The following is a 20958-nucleotide window of genomic DNA, read 5'->3' on the forward strand; positions in this document are numbered from 1 at the left end:
AAATAGACGGCTCGGCGTCATGTTAGGTTAATGAGAAGGTCAAAGACTTCAAGCAGTTCATCAATCCTCTCGTCCCTAGGGTCTCGCCCAGGCACATTGTGTTTGCAACATAAGTAGTGTGCTAGAAATTACAAATGCTACGATATTATCCACAAAACCCCCAACTCTGATAATAACTAATGTCCGTAAATATGGTTTTGATAGCACATCAAAAATCGGTAATGGTTAAGTCTACAGAACGTTCTCGTATTTGGGAAAAAGTCTTATAGGAAAGGAGAGGAACGAAGGAAAATATTGTTCTTTGTTGCCTAAAAGTGAGAAATCTCGTCGATTAGTGACACTGTACAACATGAAATTTGTTCTTTTTATAGAAATATGTGTATTCGATGTATTTTGTGATGGTAAAAACGAATCTGCAATTAGTTTTTGTCCAGCGCGTACTGTTTCTCCAAAATAAAAAGTTATTTAATGTTAGTGAAATGTTGCACTACTTTCACCTTATGGAATACAACATGTCACAGAGTACACTTTCTTGATTGCCACCTGGACTTCTTTCCAAAAAAAACCTTCGTGCTATAAGCGATGAACACGGGGAGAGGTTTCAGCAAGAAAAGTGTTTCAGTGGAAGGTGGTATGCAAATATGCTGGCTGAATATTGCTGGTCACTCATCAAAGAGACTGCAGATGCTGTCTACAAACATAAAAGATCAAAAAGACATTTTAATTTGTGAATTTTTCGTCAAACAAAGGTTACTTTATGAGCTAGTGTAACAAATTTGTGTAAATAAGTGAAGTGCGTGTAGCATAAAAATCGTTAGAAAATTCTGGTTTTCAGAAATGAACTCAGCACCTCTCATTTAGTTAAAATTACATAGTTTCGTCTAAAGGACTGAAACAAAGTTTAAATTTTGTTCAGTGTAATATGCAACGTGATTTATAAAGTTATCAAGACGTCTCTGACAAAATATTAACTTAAATTTCTTAATTTAGTTAGAAATACCAATATTTAGCCTCAAGCAATTGACAGAATTCAACACAACATACTTTTCCTCCATTACTAGTACGACGTTTAAGTTCTGAATTATGAATGCCACTTAGAAGGAGCGAAAGAAAACCTCTATGTATCTATGTGAAAATATTTCAATAGATTCAATTAAAATTCAATTTAAATTTAAGAGAAGACATTAATACCTGCGGTGACATGATACGCAATTTTACAGAAGAAAGGTCATTATTAGTGAAGAGAATATAATAATAATAATAATAATAATAATAATAATAATAATAATAATAATAATAATAATAATAATAAATTAAGCTTCCTTTATGAAAAGGTTGCCAGGTTTGACAAGGTGTAATATATAATTTGGAAAACACACCTACTGTTCTCCAACCAGGAGATCAACCGTGAAAGGAATGTGTTTACTATTGCGTCATCTATTGGAAAGAAGTAGATAGATAATATTACCGTTATAACATCAGTTTAAAAACCATGCGCTCTCCTGCATATGTTATTTCCTGTATGGAGAGATTAAAAGACCAGGAGATTAAAAGTGATCTAATTTTGTAACTAAGGTAGTATCAATATGTGTGTATCAATGTTATTGTTTGTTCTGTGAGAGCTAGCCAATACAGATACGAGTACCCACGTGTGTGACCTTATGACATCTTATGACATCAACATTAATTCACAGCATCACCCCGCTTCGTCTCATTCCCCAAAGACTTTCTCGTGGTTGGAGTATAGTAAAAGGTAACAATCTTAAAATACCTATGTAGGCTAATATGCACTAAAATTTCCAAAATACACACTTCAGTTATATATATATATATATATATATATATATATATATATATATATGCACTAAAACATCTGAAAAGCCGACAAATGTACCGCAGTATAGGATACCACAAAAAGGAAAATAATAGCAGCATAATAAGAAATATTCAAATTATTCGGCATAAAAAACACGGTCATTTTAATTCCTTATTTATTGTTATATTAGCTATTGCTAATTTAATGATTAAAATCAATTTGATACATACAACTCATTATCTTTCAAGATATTTTGTGACAAAAATCTTTTCACGTTTTCAGGATAAAATTTGTTTCTCCTGTTTGTAAAACTAAATTTGTGCAAAAATTGAATTGACTTGTGAAATACGTAAAACTACTGAAATTGAGATGACAACAATGTTTTCTTTTTAATCTGCGCAAGGAAAAATCGCAGACTAACTCATTAATACATCACAACGCCCTCTATACAAGAACAAACACACCAACTCAGTCGCCCCTGTCTACTATATCTTACACCGAAGTCTATCCAAAAATGCACACTTTAAAGTTAAAAAAAACACACACACACACAAACACGGAAGGTAATTAAACCGACAAACTCCGGGGTGGGGGGGGGATTGTATGGTACACCAAAACAAACAGTTTTTTCTAATGTCATCTTTATTAAACCGGCAGAAGGTAAACCGACAGAAGGCTATATGTTCTTCAGTTCATGACGATTCTACAAATTCACATTTTTTTGTACGTCTTGATTCAGTGCAGTGCTTTTTGTTAAACCGGTCTGGTGGCCCGGATATTTGCTGCAGCACGGGAAATAAACGCTAATCTTGAAGTATTTCACCGCGCTAAACAATCCATATCTCGCAGTTGTAACCTTCGTGTACAGGTCAATGGAGGTACTTTTTAATATTACCAGAATTAAATTTATATCACATTAACGAGAACCTGGAGATACGAAAGACAGTTTAAAGAAGTACATGATAAAGAATGCACTTAACAATATTGTCATTTGTTGGAATGATCTGACACAAGATTCCGTTACAAATAGCTGGAATAAATTACTTCTCTCTGAAGATAAAAGCCAGTGAGTGTTTATGACAAATTGCCAATAGAAGTTTTGTTGCAGAGCGAAATATTTTTCAGTTTATTAACTCTTTATGTCACTCTATAGGAATCTTAAAAACAGATAATTTAGGCTGTCTTTATTTAGCCTACTTAACCAAAATCTAGTCTATTATGTATGTTCTGTTAATTTAGTTATGGCTTTTAAGATGTTCTAGTCATTGTTATATGCTGTCGTCTTGGCTTCCGTCCTTAGCAGAATGAAATTTCTGTGATAATTTATTTTATTTTAGTTTATTTTATTTTTATTCTATGGCATACATACGTATAGTATTTTAAAAGAAAATATTGTGATAACGAATTTTGTGTATTATGACTTTAGTTTTATAAATCTTATGTAACAGTTATAAATATGATATGTTTTGTTTTATTTTATTGTATTTTATGACATTTAAAGTTGGTGAACACGTTACATCTAACACCACACTTTTGTTAATGAACATTATGTGTCATGACTTAAATTATGCTCTATTTTATCCAACATTAAACAGAAAAAGACTAATCACTTATGTGTTTGTTAGTAAAATTCGTTGTAACACAGCAGATTCGAAGCTGTTAATCGAGTGTAACAGCCTTCGAGCGTATTTCGAATCTCACCAGTGAGCAATCCGATGGCATCACGGTGTTCCGAATTCCACCGATGACGTCATTGATGCTCCACCGGTGTCGCACCTGTGCCATCAACTTGCAGAGGTGGTGGCAGTCTCCATCAGCCGCCATCAGTGAATCTGATTGGTTCTTGTATAGGGCGGGAATTAGCAGACGAATAACATCGTGCACTGTTGTGTCATGGCGGTGTGTTCTGCTTTAGTACTGCTGTATTCTTTGTAATGAGCACAACGTAAAAACAATATGTTAATGGCTTATGAGCGAAAATGTCAACGGACCCGTTATTACTACTGGTTCAAGAAATAAATTGTTTATGCTATGTTTTCTTTGAACGAGATGGGAGTACGAAAATTTCGCAAAATTTTGCTAGCGTAGCACAGACAACAACATGTACAGTCGCCATGACAGCCATCAATCCTTCCAGCAGTTTTGTTCCTTATTTCGCTGCAACGTGACGTCATTGATGCCACCGGTCCGGTGAGATTCGGAATGATATGCAAGATATCTTGCTCTTAGATTGTTACCTGGTTGAGGTTTTTTTCCGGGGTTTTCCCTTCAACCCGTTACGAGCAAATGCTGGGTAACTATCGGTGCTTGACCCCGGACTCATTTCACCGGCATTATCATCTTCAACTCATTTAGACGCTAAATAATCTAAGATGTTGATAAAGCGTTGTAAAATAACCTACTAAAATAAAATAGTAATAAGGAACTGCATAACAGAGATGAGGACGAATTGGGATTAACACAATGTTAGAAGGCTGGTAACGACAACTCTCAAAAACAAGACAAAAATTACCATATTATAAACCGAGGTAATAGCTGTCAGATGCTTTCACACTCGATATGAGGATGTCTTGGAAGTTGGAAACAAGCCGACAGACATGAACCTAAAATGGAAAAGATGATAATGTCGACGACGATACTGATATTACGTACCGCCACTGTTCCAAACCTGACGCGATTGCAATTAAGTACAAGTGAGCATACTACTTCTCTCTTAGTACAAGACGCGTTTCTCTGATGCTGCCACAAGTATTAATGTCGCCGCCTTGAGTGTGAACTGGTGTGACGTGTAACTTCATCCACGTACCTGTAATTCATCAAGATATTGCTGTCACAGAATATCTCACTGCATTACACTGAGTTCGCAAGACACCTCAACAGATTAGCCGACTGAAAAGGTTATGTTCAGCACTGACAAAGATAGTGTAGTAATATTAGCACATACGTGTTGTAAATCGAATCTATAGCACACTATAAACAGAGTGCTACACTCTAGACAAGTCGCATGTATATCATTTTATTAATCTAGACACGAAGTTGTTCTAGTATAGAGTAAATAATAACTGCAAACGTACAGTATTTACGACTCAACGGTTACACACCACTCTTGAAGATGAAATAAATAATTGTCGATTGCATTTCCTTCTCTCTCTCTCTCTCTCTCTCTCTCATCACCTTTCCCTCTCCATAAGATATGATATATGATATTTGTCAGCCAACTTTACCATTCATACTTATGGTGGACCATCACATTTCTGCTTTTCGATCCACCATCCCTTTAATACATACCACCCTTTTCTATTAATACATTAATTTGCCAAGTATTTTCTGATTACTTCCTAGTCTTCTGTTTTAAATAAATTGCTATCTATTCCTCCCTATCTATCCTATTCTATTCTCTCTCTTATACCTAGACTGTGTCCTTTCCATTTGTCGCTTTCCTATTAAATATTGCATATTCCCTACTATAATAATTTATATTATTTAATAAATAAATGTATTTATTTATTTATTTTAGTTACTTAAGTAGTTTAATATAATAAAATATTGATTTGTGGTGTCAGTGATATAAATTATTTATCTTAGGTTATGATGTATAGCTATATCAATTTGTTTTATTAGATTTAAACTTTTACTTATTTTTTTAATTATTTTAGTTTTTTTTAGGTTTTTATTTTATCCTTAATGATATAATTTATTTTATTGAATGGAATATTATTAGCTTTAATTCTGGGTCTGTTGTTATAACCTTCTTATTAGATTGAATGACCTTAATATTTAAGGGTTTTTTTTATTTTTTCTTTAGCTATTTTGTATAGTGACGACTATATGGATGGGGATATAAATATTAATCGATTTATTTTGCTGGTTCTTATATTTGTAATATCCCTAATGTTTTTAATTATTAGACCTAATAGAATTTGAATTTTTTTGGGTTGGGATGGTTTAGGCTTGGTTTCTTATTGTTTAGTTATTTATTATCAGGAAGTTAAGTTTTATAATGCAGGTATAATTACTGCATTATCTACTCGGATTGGGGATATTTGTTTCTTAATGGCAATTGCTTGAATGTTGAATTTTGGTAGATGAAATTATATTTATTACTTGGAATTGTTAAAGGGTAGAATTGAAATAGAAATTATTTCTTTCCTTGTAGTTTTAGCAGCAATAACTAAGAGAGCTCAAATTCCATTTTCTTCTCGACTTCCTGCTGCTGTAGCAGCACCTACTCCAGTATCTGCTTTGGTTCATTCATCAACTTCGGTTACTGCGGGTTTTTGTTTTATTTCGTTTTAGAGTTGTCTTCAGTGATTGATTAAACATTTTTATTTTACTTGTTTCTGGTTTAACAATATTTATAGCTGGTTTAGGGGCCAGTTTTGAGTATGATCTAAAGAGGATCATTGCCTTATCAACTTTAAGACAGCTGGGTTTAATAATAAGTATTTTATCTATAGGCTTTTCTGTTCTGGCTTTTTTCATTTGTTAACTCATGCATTATTTAAGGCATTATTATTTATATGTGCTGGCATAGTTACTCTCAAATCTACCTACTCTTAATCATTATTTTCCAGCTATTTCCTCCGAAATTATTTGTTTACATTTCCCTTTTCTCTTTTTACATCACATCACTTACTATTTTCCTACTATTCTGTCCTCTATTTATTTACGTATTTAAATTTCTCTCTTCACTTCACTCCTAAATTTCCTCCTTCATTACCTCTTTCCATAAATTTATTTCTCTAATACTCCTACAGTTATAGTACCCCTGATATTACTCCCAACCCACAACATTAAAAAACATGAAATATTTAATTCACTTCATTACACTTACAATTTCTCTCACTTCCACTTCACATCTGTATCCCTTTCCATATATCTATCTTCCTATATCTGTCTATCTCTCTCTTTCTCTATTTATTATAACATTTACTCAATTATTTACTTCGGAATATGTATTATATGACTTTCTTGTGTTAAATTCTATCGTACCTGGTTTACATGTTTCGACCTTTTATGGGTCATCCTCAGAACTGGTCGTTGTTGGTCTTGGCGCCTCGTTTTATTTCCTGTGAGGATGTGTTCTTGTGGTGTAATGTAGAGTCAAAGAGTGTATGTGTTCTGAAATTGAGTTGTGTGTTGAGAATTTCATTGGTGTGTGTTTTTGTGTGTGTGTGTGTGTGTGTGTGTATTTCATATTGTTCTAGTGTGTTTAGTTTCTGGCTTTTTGGTTGCATGTGTAGTATTTCCACGTCTGTGTTAATGTCCCTGTAGGTGTGGTTAGCATTTGTGATGTGTTCTGCATATGTAGAGGTGTTTTGTAATTTTGTAACATATGCAGAACACATCACAAATGCTAACCACACCTACAGAGACATCAACACAGACATGGAAATACTACACATCCAACCAAAAAGCCAGAAACTAAACACACTAGAACGATATGAAATATGCACACACACACAAAAACACACCCCAATGAAATTCTCAACATAACTCAATTTTAGAACACACACACACTCTTTGACTCTACATTACACCACACGAACACACCCTTACAGGAAACAAAACAAGAGGCGCCAAAACCAAAACGACCAGTTCTGAGTATGACCCATAAAAGGTCGAAACATGTAAACCAGGTACGATAGAATTTAACACAAGCAAATCATATAATACATATTCCGAAGTGATACAGTGTTAAAAGTTGTGTAATCAAGATGTATTATTTACTTTTCACTTTATTTTTATTATTCATTTACTTCCTCATTGCGGTGATTTTTCATTCCTTTCAAATGACAGAAATTTAACATTTCTTTACGATCCTGGTCTACTTCTTCCCGATATCGACTGTCTATATTGTCTTTCTTTAAAAACCTAAAATAGTCCAACTGAAAATTATTGATTTTCGTTAATCATTTTCAAAGTGACCTTCATATTTTAATGTAATAAAACGTAATAATTTACATAATATATTTCTTTATTTTTATTTTTTTATTTAACTACCTAGCTAGTGAGTACAAATGAAAATTGTAGAACAAAAATGTTTCTAGCCACTACCGTAAGAGCCAGGCTCGTGTACGGTGTGGTCTTAGCCAATAATATAACATAAAATTTACAAGGACAGTTTACTGAATACAGTAAGTAACTTAATTCAAATCAATAAATAACACACAAGACCAATTCTGATTCTAGGATTCTAATTAAAAAATGAAGAAGGTAATGGAGGAGAAATGTATGTGAAAATTCATTCAGTTTACAGTACTCATACATTGCAGTATAATTCTCCGTCAATTGAATTTCACCCTTTTCAAGATAATTAACAAATAATATGGCCATACGAAAACGAGTGGAGTCCTATGGCAATTGTTGCTATGTAGTTCAACTTTGCCTTATGTTTTCCCTTGACAAACAAACAAGTTAAACATTATCCTTTAGAAACTAACAGCAGTGCTGCTGATTTCTGAAAACAAAATCAACACACACACAAAAGCTTCATGCAAATCAACAATTCAATATTTACTTGACTGGTCAGCTGCTGCTTGTTTGTTCCCTGGTTGCAGCGATTTCAATGGAACACTTCCAGACTTAAAATGTAATGGTAATTGTTTGCAGTTTGCTATACTATAATAGGGCCTACGAATGTAATTATTATGTTCATATTGCTTCTTAAATTCAGGCAAAATTACTTTGTATTTTAATTTAGGCAATAAGGTGTAAGACACACATTACATAAGGAGTACGTTTAAAACGATCACAAGGCCAATGTCATTCTTATTGTATATTGTCTTCATATCATATATTCAAATCTTGTGTTGAACTCTCCGATAATGTGCTTTCAGATGCTTTACAGTTAACATATGTTGTAATCTCAGAGGTCCCATTGTAATAACTACGATTGTTTATCTTTAGTGAGAGTCTACTTAGGAAAACCAGTAGGCCTACTACACAATAAGGTAAAGTTTAAGGTTTGCTTTTATTTCGTTCCTCGCCGAAGCATCGTGGTCTAAAGTTAAGGCATATCTAGCCGCGTCTGTGGTTCAAGTATTAGCGCGTCGGTCTTCCATCCAGATAGTCCGGGTTCGATCTGCGGCCAGATTGTCAACAGTTAATTAAAAAGTAAAATTCAGAAATACTTTTTTTTTAATCCAATGTAATAAACCCTATTTCACCCTGAGGTATATTAGGGTTATAAATACATAATACATTAGTAAAGTGGTAATACAAAATGGTGGTCACAGTTACAAATTACATGGATTATGTAGAATCATATACATTAGTGAAAGATTGACTCCTGTTGAAGATTAATTAGATGTTTGAGGAATAATCAATGCGAAAGATATACAAGTATGTCTAACCGTTTCAAAGTACTGTACGAGTAAATACATAACTTTAAAAGATAATCAATAGTAGACTGATAAATCAATATCTGGCTTTCAGTTTCACATTAATACATAGGCTAATTCTTGAACAATAAAACAATTACAAGTAGTGATAAGATATTGCAAGCGTTGATTTACGGTTACAAAATACATACATGATTCAGGAACAATTGAGGACTGTTTTTGCAAAACTTGCTAACTGAAAAAACTAAATTTTACAGGAGAGACAAAAAACTGAATGGAGACAAGTAGGTTTCAAGTGCAACCATCACACTTTGACACACTATAATGAAGAGAAATAAGTCAATTTTACTAAGATAACTTTAACATCGTGTAGAGGCGTGCTTTATGTTAACGAATCCACTAAATTCTCAATTTTGCAAATTTTGCAAATTTTGCAGTTAGCAAGTTTTGCAAAAACGGTCCTCAATTACAATAAATAAAATATAGCACAAGTACTGACTTATAGTTAACGAATAACGAAATTCTTTAGGAGCAATATAGAATACTCGGCAATACAAAAGTTTAGAAACAAAAGTAAGAAGTAAAAGAATAACAGAACAAATGACGTAAAATTATAAATTAAACACATGACTTAAAAGCAATAGTTAATAATAAAGAGATAATAACAATGGATTGACTACAGTTACAGATTAAACACATTATTTTAAAAACAATACTTAGCTATTAAACACATTATTTTTAGAACAATAATTAGCCACAGTAATACATAGATGATTTCAAATTTGCGAATTAAATACATGATTTACTAACAATAAATAGTAATAAAGAGATATTAGAAGAAATACATAATTTAAAAATAATAACCAATAATAAAACTATAGTACGCGAACTTAATGTGGATTAGATCTAATACAATGTTTTTTTTTTCGGAATAATTTAACAGTTCACAATTTCAGAAAGGACATAAAATTATAAGATTCATGTGTTCATAAGTGTTTTGGTTAACGGTTTAGTAAATATGTAATTTAAAGAGTTCAGAATACTGTATTTTGGCATTGAAGAAGAAGAAGAAGAAGAAGAAGAAGAAGAAGAAGAAGAAGAAGAAGAAGAAGAAGAAGAAGAAGGAGCAGTGTCGAGTACCTTAGAAATACGAAAAACTTAGTCGTATTGCAAATACTGCAGAAAACCATTTTGTTAAAAATATAGGGCTTTACTGTGTCTCAATTGTAAGGAGGGCAAAATATGACACAATATTGGTTGTATACTCTTGTCACATTACATTCTGTGCAACAAAAGTTCAGTGAACAGAATTTTCAAGATGTGAAAACAAGTAGTAAAAATTACGACCGTTTACATTTCTTGACTATTACCTGTCTAGAGTTAATGTCATGAATCATTGATGCAACATACATTCGAACCTTGATAAATAGAATTTCAGTGGAACGGCAAAATACTTCAATTTACCGAATTTAAAACAAATGAGGTTCAATTTTAATATTACTTTAGATGTCTTACATTACTTATAGAACAATTTTGATTATAATAATCTGTAATTTTAGTTTGCTTCATAGTCTTAAGCGTCTGAGCATCAATTTTGAGTTTGATTATTACAATGACAGAAAAATCTTCAGTAATAACCTGTTCCCTAGCAGTAGACTAATACCACAGTCTAGTATATACTGTCACGAAGCTCAATACGTAGTAAATATGCATCCATAGATAGTTGCTAACCACTAGGATCGCTACTATCGCCTCATTACAGACACTGCAGTCTATTGATTCTAGTACTCTCATAAACTCAAGCTTCGTGAAGACTGTGCTAATACTAATAACCTGACAGTCAGTTACACTCTGTTCACTCAAGGACGGCAATCAAAAACAAAACGACACGAGTGGAAAGGAAGGAATCTGGCAGAGGGAAGGGGACTGAGCAGCTTCGATTTATAGAGGATCGGTCTATTATAAATTCGATTTATAGAGGTTTCCATGGGTAGATTCGATTTATAGAGAGTCGGATTGCCTTAAATTGGAATTATAGAGGTTAAATTTCTACAATATACACCACGAAATGTCCCCCTCTCCAAATTCAATTTATCTGTTACTTTTTATTCGAATTGGCAAACCTATTGTGTAATCCAAGGGAGCACACTAAAACTTGGAATTACCGAGGCTTTGGATTTATCAAGGTTCGATTTGTCGAGGTTCAACTGTAAACGATTTGTGTATAGGCCTATATTAGTACCACCGATAATGGGGCCATGGTCAAGGATAACAACTTATACAGACGAATCCTGACTTTGGTGAGTGGAAACGTGATTGTAAAATGTTCTTGTGGATATCTTTTTCAGGGAAAAGGCCTTTTAATTAGTGTAAATCTACGAAATGACACCCCATACGAATACAGAGAAGTAGTACGTCGTATATTAGCTAGGTTGATCGGGGAAGAGTTGCAAGATTTGTAATATCTAACAATAATAATAATAATAATAATAATAATAATAATAATAATAATAATAATAATAATAATCGTGGCGCTACAGCCTGTGAAGGGTCTAGACCGACCATCCGGCTGCTGGCCTCACGCCCACATGCCGAAGCAGAGGTGAACGATCATCCAACCAGAATGGAGGTATCGTGTTGTTAGCACGATGATCACCCAGCCGTTATAGGTGGCTTTCGCAACCGGATTTCGCTACCTATCGTTGCTCCCCAAATGCTTCACGATGCTGGGTGGGCACCGGTACCATACACTGGCCGAAATTTCATGAGAAAATTTCTTCCCCCATGAGGAATCGAACCAGCGCGCATTCCGTAACGCGAGTCCTAGGCAGGATGCCTTAGACCACTATGCCACGGCGCGGGACAATGTAATATCTATAGAGATATAATAATGCAAATAGTTTCAGAGTTTAGAACTGTCTTTCATAACCGTTACGTTTCGCTGTAAAGAACGTTAAGTTTCACTATTCCTTTTGTGTCGCCGTTAAAAAGCAGTGACTTTAGTATACTCCATGTTTGAAGTTTTATAGTAACCATGTCAAGTCGTGTTTTAAATTCCTTGTCTTTACTCATTCATTACAGAGCAACTCGAGGAGAGGTGCTTCACTCTAAACCTACACAACAAGTGCAGTTGATGAAGAGGCGTTAAATAATGTAGGAGCTGTTAACGTCGTGGCCCGAGTTCCTTGTTGAGTACGGAAATAAGAATTATTCTCCTGCGTTGGCGAAATGTGTGGCCAAAATAAGAACTGTCGCTGTTATTCTGCAGCACTAAAAATGTCGTACGAACAAACCAGGAATAAAAAGACTCAAATGACTCCCCATTCTGTGCCGAGGTCCTTGGCTCACAACTTGATTCTGGCTATAAATTCCAAGGCTCTGTGGAGTAAGTAAAGCGGCCGTGGCGTACAATGAAAGGTACAAAGTTTTACCGCTGCGTAAAGGCTACAATCGTAAGTTAGACTCTTATCTAGGGTATGCGGGTCTGTTGTCAGTGATATAACCTGTAGTGCAAGCGCGGTGCAATACAAACTCCAGGTCACGATCAAGTCGTCTTTGGGTGAATAGACTGTAGTGAAAATCCAACGCAGCGACCGGACTCTCGGCTGAGACGCTCGCAGACTCCGATTATGCAGTTTGCTATCGGTAAAATGTAATCGATTCACCAAAAATCAATGTAAAATATTATTTGTATTAATCATAAATAGTTAAAGAATTATTCGTTCGCTGAAATGAAGAATGTAAATACTGTTGCAGTCTGCTTTCTTATTCCAAGTATCTTTCAAGTTTGTTTAAGGGTATTTGTACCTTATGCATGGAAAAATCTCCATAAATTCCTCTATAACAGGTTGATACGTAAGTTCATTTCGTTTTGTTCATAGAACATTGCGTTGTTATGATATTGTTTATCGTTTATAATTTGTCGCTTGTTATTTGGAATGTTATACTTGTAAATACGCCTTGAATTTTGCGGATTTTAAGACAGTTTTGTACTATTTGCGGGCTAAAACAGATGGAGTGTCAAATGGAGGAAGTAACTAATACTTCCGACATATTCTTCTATTTTGAGTTCAATAGTAGAGAAAACACAGTGGAGGTGGATCGAAACACTTGTGCCGTGTACGGGAAGAATGTAATCAGAGACAGCACTGCAAGGAAACGGTTCTGTCATTTCAATATACATCTCGTATAAAAGTTAGTGTCCATCCATAGAAGATGATGTGTATCTGGTGGAATAAAAGCGTCGTATAATATGAATTACTTCTCAGAAATGTAGCCTAACCATAACTACTGGTATCCACTGCCAATTCCTTAGACATTTTGCGGCCGCAATTGAAGAAAAACGACTGGGAAGACAACATCAAGTGCTGCTCCAACATTATAAAGCATGCCTGCACTTCGCCAACATGACGAAAGGAGTTATTTAGGAGCTTGGTTGGGAGTTGATTCTACATCCTCCATATTCTCCAGATATTGCACCCTCAGATTTCCATCTTATCCGTTCTCTGTCCAACAATCTTCATGGGAACTCCTTAGAAAACGAAGGTGCTTTTCAAATTTGGCTTGACGAATTATTTAACTCCAAACAAGCAGATTTCTTCAGATGCGGAATCAATAAACAGAACACTAGCCAATTAAAGAAATTATACTTCTGAATAGTTCATTCTCTATTTGTATTATTCTTTTACCCTTAAAACTAAAGAAAAAAAGGTATTTTACAATAAATTTCAAATTAGTGTAACTTTGAAAATATTGAGATTAGGACAAATGTTTGTGTGACATTTTTTGCTCAGAATATCTTCAGAAATAAGCTCAGTAAGCGACAGTAAATCCTCGTGAATCATCCTGTGTTATATTGAGGCATAACCTTTAGGCGCAGGCTTTTTACTCACTATTACGTACTTCGAGAATTTTTTTTTAATTTGCATATACAAGCATTCGTTAATAGTTTTCTACCAAGAACAGGCCTTCACTGCAAACCAAGCATTCTCCAGTCTCCTCTCCTTTTCGCCTTCCTGTTCGTCTCATACTATCCATACGTCTTAATATCGACTCTTCTTCTGCCACGAACTTTTCTTTCATTACATCCTTCAAGTCGGCAGCTTCTTCTTACCTAGTAACCCGGCCAATTTATTTTTCTCTTCTTAATCATTTTCAGCATTATTCTTTCTTAGACCACTATTCACACTCTCCATTCTTGTCCACATCCACATTTCAAAATGCTTCTAGTCGTTTCTATTCACTTAGTCGTGCCCATATCTGTGTAGCCTAAATGCGTACGAGTGCACTTACCTAAAAAACAAATAATTATACAAGGAGCTTCATTTCTTACTGTTGTTCTTAATAAGATAAACTTTAAAGTAGACTTCTGTAAAAGTTTCATTTTGTTTTGGTTTTCCGATAAGCTCTCAATAATATAATGTATAATAAGTTTTAATTAAACCATCTATGCTTATCCATGTTACAATTGTGAATTTTTACATTTATTAATTTTTCACATTAACGTTTTCGGTACGTAGGTGTACCATCTTCAGACGTGTATATGATATTAATTAGAAACCTTGCCAATTGTCGTGTGTATCGTGAACTTCAGTGATTTGTGTGTGTGCTTGATGCACTTATCCATGTTTATTACCTTATGATTGTCTTACGACACTTGATACGCTAATAAATAATTAATAAAACTAAACTTTTAAAAACTAAGTTTGTTTGAATCAATGTTTAAAACCAATATTTAAACCACCGTTATTTAAAACAAATATTTAAAAGGCACATTGGTCGTTGCTAATCCTTCGTAGTCTTGCTTTCAATACTGAGTCATTCCACGTCAAATCGCACAAAATTATACAAATTTTGACCTTCATATTTCTGATTGCGTTTATATTTTTTTTACCAACTCTATGGGTCTCATAAACCGACAAGTGTATTTTTATTTCCTCCTAAGTCCACATGTTTTAAAAATATTACATGTTAAAATTCGTTAAAAATGTCGCACATTGCAACATTTAAAGCGTCATATTTCTGACGATATGGATGTTAAAAGTTTTTTGAAAAATGCATTTAAAAGCTTAAAGTATTGTCTTTTATTAAATATTTACTAACTAATTTTAATATAATTATTACAATTTTTTTATAATTCCATTTTTAAAACATATACATCAATGTGAAATAGCCCTATTAAAAATCTAAAAAAAATGCCTACTAGGTGCACTGAAGTATTCTTAATAATAATCCCAGAAAAAATCAGAATGGGATCTCCAATAGTTTAATGGAAATTTAATTACTTATGACAGAATGTGTAGCGGTCGGCGCAGCAGCAGTGGACGGGAAGCATTAAAGCGCGCTAAGAGGTTTATCGGCGCTGGATAATTGACTGAACGTTGCAACATTACACTCAGTACGGATCAAGTTACTCGAGGAAACACTGCTAATTTACTTATTATGATATCTTCAAATAATTATACATTATGCTTTTCAAATGTTTCTTTTCATTCACACTTTACATTTTCATTCGCCTACCTTCTTTCTTGAAAGAAAATTGTTTTACTAAATCTTCAGTTTTTGACAACGGAATGAAAGAATATAATTTTAATGTACCAGTTATTGGTTTTAGATTATGGTATCTGGCCTGCAAATTTTCAGTGTGGTTTTTGTGCTTATTGAATGGACAAAATATAAATGACACGTTAAAAATGTTTTTTGTGACTAATCAAACAGTTTTTTTTTTTTGGTGTTGTTATAGGATCTTGTATAGGCTAACTCTCGTGGCAAGTCTTTTAACAGTATCTCCAATGCCAGCACATGGACATTTACCATGCGGCATTGCAAAGAAGTGTCATTCAGCACTAATTCCATAATCGTCTTCATGTAAGCAATTATTAAAAAAAAAAAAAAAATTGTTGTGAACTTGATCCATTGGAAAAGTAGATGATTTTTTTCATATCGTTGAATTCTTGCTTTAAGAAATTGATTGCTTCGGATTGAAAAAAGTGAAAGGGATCGGTGTCATGTTTCATGGTTTCTGAGATGACATTACTTTTATAACGAATTTCTGTATCTCCTTTGAAATATACTACGAAAGGATTTATTTATTTATTTATTTATTTGTTTATTTATTTATTTATTTAAATATACAGAATAAAGAATATAATTACAAACAAGAGAAATAGAAATAAAATAATACAATCAATATAAAAAAGGAGATGCAGTAGTATTAACAAAATTTGAGACCGAATGAGCAGCGCTCGTGTTCGGTCACAGTTAAGATATAATATTAATAGGCCTATAAGAGAATTAAAATAAAATAAAGTAGGAAGTAAAATTAAAATTGTATTGTATTGTGGCTTGGCATATGTTCCAATGCACACCTTGTATTGAATTTTGTATTACAAATGAATAATTTTCAGAAAAGTCTGCAATAACTATGTAATTTTCAGGTTGTGCCTTTCTTTGGATTCCGTCAAAAATAAAATATGGCTGACTTTTGAATGGATGATGATGCATCTTCTACATGAAAAACTTAACATGCTAGGGAGCCTTTTACTTTTGAAACTTTTCACGGGGGTATCGTTTTGTTGTATCTTTCTGCTCTTGATAGGGGATTCTATTGACATCAAACTCTTGTTTAATTCCTCAATATTACTGATTTCTAGCACTGTATCCATAGAACTGCTGGAAGAAGTACTGGGATAATCACTTTTTCTGTTCGCACTTTCATTTGATTCATGTTTATTAATATCACAAGAACTACCGGCTTCACATATAATTTCACCTGACCTATGCGGAAATTGATTGATTTTTACGGAAGAAATCACATATTTGCACACTCAAAGACTCCTTTAAATTCAGCTTTATCAATAAGTCGCGACTTACGCGTTTTAATGTACTTTTCTTTTTAAAAGCGTGATTAGGAAGGTAAATGGATTTAAACACTTGTTATATATTACGCGATCTTTTCCATCATTCATGTTGTATAGAAGTCACGTCACTGCGCGAAATTCAAACCCAAACTGATTATTTCTCTCTCCTGCCATCTGTTTACTGCCTTACCCACCCTTGCTATCATCAAACACTTGGCTATTATACAGCATAAACATGCAGCACTGTGAAGGGCTTCCCCTCTTAGCTGAGCTGACAATAATAAAATAATTTTAGATAAGATATTTACTGTTCCTTAAGGTATTAATCATTTGATGATTAGTATGGTGACATCAGATGCAACGGGGAATTTCCACGGGCAGCCTTCTAGCCTATGGCTGCAAGCAGTTCATTAGCTGGGCATCGCGAGCGCATGCATGCCTCCGGAAAATAAATTGTTACAAATGTATGGGTGCCGATCCCATATTTATAAATACAGATAATACATCAGCGAACAAGTCTATATTTTTTCAGATTTTTAACTTGGCTATTTAATATAGTAATTTTGCTTAGAAAAAGAAACGATTAAAAAAATAGGCAAATTTTAAATTTATTTGTGATAGACCTAAAGTAATAAAAAGTGTTGTACTTCGTCTTTCAAATGCGCCAAACCGCAAATCTCAATTATATGTACACACAGAGTTCCAAGCGAGTTTATGTAATAGTGCGCGCATAATTTGCGTAACTTCAAATATTTATAACTACACAAATAATTAATAATTGTGAAAATAAAAAAATACGGGTCTTCTTATTTGATGTCTGGAATTCATGAAAAAAAATTCGACCATTTCCGAGAAAGTCGTGTTTTATTGCTGTGCGATTTGACGTGGAATGACTCTATTGTGGTATATTATGCTGTTGAATAGGGCAATAATCTTGAGTTATTAAATATCACTATGGGTCACTTTTAGTTGCACTATGTATTACTTTTACCTTAAAATCCTTATCTTCTATGTCTATCACTCACTGTTCGTATTTTCGACACGCTAGAGTTGGAGTTGCTTGTGGTGAAGTTCACTGATGTGAAAGTGTGGAAAATACGAACAGTAAGTGATAGACATAGAAGACAAGGATTTTAAGGTAAAAATAATACATAGTGCAACTAAAAGTGAGACATAGTGATATTTAATAACTCAAGATTATTGCCCTATTAAACAGCATAATATACCACAATATTGAAAGCAAGACTACGAAGGATTAGCAACGACCAATGTGCCTTTTAAATATTTGTTTTAAATAACGGTGTTTTAAATATTGGTTTTAAACATTGATTCAAACAAACTTAGTTTTTAAAAGTTTAGTTTTATTAATTATTTATTAGCGTATCAAGTGCCGTAAGACAATCATAAGGTAATAAATATAATATATCATGGATAAGTGCATCAAGCACACACACAAATCACTGAAGTTCACGATACACACGACAATTGGCAAGGTTTCTAATTAATATCATATATACTTCTGAAGATGGTACACCTACGTACCGAAAACGTTAATGTGAAAAATTAATAAATGTAAAAATTCACAATTGTAACATAGATAAGCACAGATGGTTTCATTAAAACTTATTATACATTATGCTGTAAAAGTGCTACTCTCATTAAATTCGACTGAAAATTTTTGCATTTAATTACCAAAAATCACTCTGATTAAGAAGTCAATTTATTTTCAAATTCTTGAAATGATTACATTAATAGGCTTAACATAATAAGTCTATTTCAATTAATCAACTTATATTTGCCTTCAACAATTAACTCTCTTTTTTCTTTAATGTATCACATCACATTATTATACATGTTTATTGTATTCAGGACCCTTGTGGTCACTCAAAATTCTTTGAGCTGATGTCTATAATTTAGAAATTTATTTATTTAAAGGTACTTGACTTTTTGTACAGTAGTGGCAAAAAACCGGACCGAGCTGATTTCAGAGCCTTATTCATTCCAGAGCACGATAGACTGGTAACTAAGACTTTCGTGGTTCGAATCCTGCCTAGGAAGTAAACTTTTTTTGTTCCTTTTTCAAATTTATTCCCGATACTTTTCTATTGCTGGTAAAATTCATGTTCTGGGAATAATAAGTTAATTAAGTAGTAAAATATCGCTCCAATCGAAAAGTATTGGAAATGAATTTGAATAAGGAACAAAAAAAAAAGTTTCCTTCCCAGGCAGGATTCGAACCACGACAGTCTTACTTACCAGTCTATCGTGCTCTGTAGTGAACAAGGCTCTGAAATCAGCTACAAGGGTCGGTCCGGTTTTTTTTTTGCCACTAATGTACGTCTACACAAAATTTCAGCTTCATAATATAGCTAATGTTTAAAGTATTTGCACTATACTATTATGCATATTTAAGAATATTTTAACATTTTGTGTAATAGTTAGAAAAAATATGAACCTAAAATTTCACTCGCAACTTAAAATAGCTTTTCTTCAACAATGCATTATGAATGTAATGGATGTATGGCTCCAAATTTTGTGTATCTGCATTTTAAATACTGGCAAATTTGTATTTTTTTTCTTTCTGTGTTGACGTACAGTCTTCTTAAGAAGTGACGTATCACTCTCTGAAGTGACCGTCAAGGTATAGAGCCTATGTTTCCTCGGATGCTATTTTTCGGTTATTCCAGAGTATATGGATTATATTTGCACATCTTCTTTCATGGTTACAGAGAAATAAAAGTTACAAGGGAGCTAGACATTCCGACCGATAATTCTATCCTTAAATACTATTAGGAAGTTCGTTTATAAAATAATCAGTTCTAAGAGACGTCGCATAATAATTTTTTTTAAGACAAAGGCACGCTTCCTGCTCAACACGATTCTGCGATAGAAAATACAGACAATTTATTTTGTACACAGGTAGAGAAACTGCCAGAAGTATCCTGATTAAACATATATTTCCGAAAAATTTGACATTTACTTTGTCTCTAATCTAATGATAAATTTAAAAACATGTGAAAGCCCACGAATATCCAGCACACCCAAAAATCATAATCAGATTAAACTGTGAAATTAACTGTATTTGCTAATATTGCCCCATTTTAAGTATATATCAAATCCTCGACTGCACTTCCGACTTCAATTAGAGCAGTGGTCGTCAGCACTTGCCGAAATGGGTAGAGTGCAAGGAGTGCAACAAAATATGCTCCGTCGTGCAGAAGGGACAGGGAGACAGCATACCAGTCAGCAGCCACGGTTGCACGCTGGTGCTGTAAGAGACCTGCGGGTAAGAGACGCTAGCCCGAGAGTACAGCATGCTGATGACCGTTGAATTAGAGCATAAATGTGTGTCCGTTAAGGTGTTGAAGGTGAAATCCCAGCGTATTGCTGATTCCATTTCACATAGTTGAACCTTATGTATGTGTATTGTGCTAGTAGGGAAAGAAGCAACTTTCCACAGCTCTGTAACGTACATTTAACTCGCTTTCATCCGCTCGCTGAAACTGAAATTTGTGACCTTGTCGACGCACAAAATTTTCGATTCGTATGTACTGTATAAATTAAATTAAATTATGGTTTATTTAACGACGCTCGCAACTGCAGAGGTTATATAGCGTCGCCGGTGTGCCGTAATTTTGTCACGCAGGAGTTCTTTTACATGCCAGTAAATCTACTGACATGAGCCTGTCGCATTTAAACACACTTAAACGCCATCGACCTCGGCCGGGATCGAACCCGCAACCTTCATCATAGAAGGCTAGCGCTATACCAACTACGCTACCGAGGGAGACTGTATTGTGTAGATAAATACGTTCACGTAATGAATAAGTCATTACAACAGTAGCCTACACGGAGTACTTTAAACTTAACTTAGATTTTTAAGATTACAACTTCCACCGTCAACTTACTTCTCACAACACAACTATAGTGGAACTGCAGT

At 33.9% G+C, this 20958-nt stretch overlaps 1 protein-coding gene and 1 pseudogene across 1 annotated transcript in view; one reads left to right on the forward strand and one right to left on the reverse strand.

Moving 5' to 3' along the window:
• Positions 1 to 6487, forward strand: part of LOC138695361 (NADH-ubiquinone oxidoreductase chain 5-like) — a 163715-nt pseudogene extending 157228 nt beyond the window's left edge.
• LOC138694561 (uncharacterized) overlaps positions 1 to 20958 on the reverse strand; it is a 613293-nt gene that overhangs the window by 535332 nt on the left and 57003 nt on the right. The gene's annotated exons all lie outside the window — the stretch shown is intronic.

This window comes from Periplaneta americana, chromosome 2 (genome assembly GCF_040183065.1).
Source record: "Periplaneta americana isolate PAMFEO1 chromosome 2, P.americana_PAMFEO1_priV1, whole genome shotgun sequence".
Lineage (NCBI taxonomy): Eukaryota > Metazoa > Arthropoda > Insecta > Blattodea > Blattidae > Periplaneta > Periplaneta americana.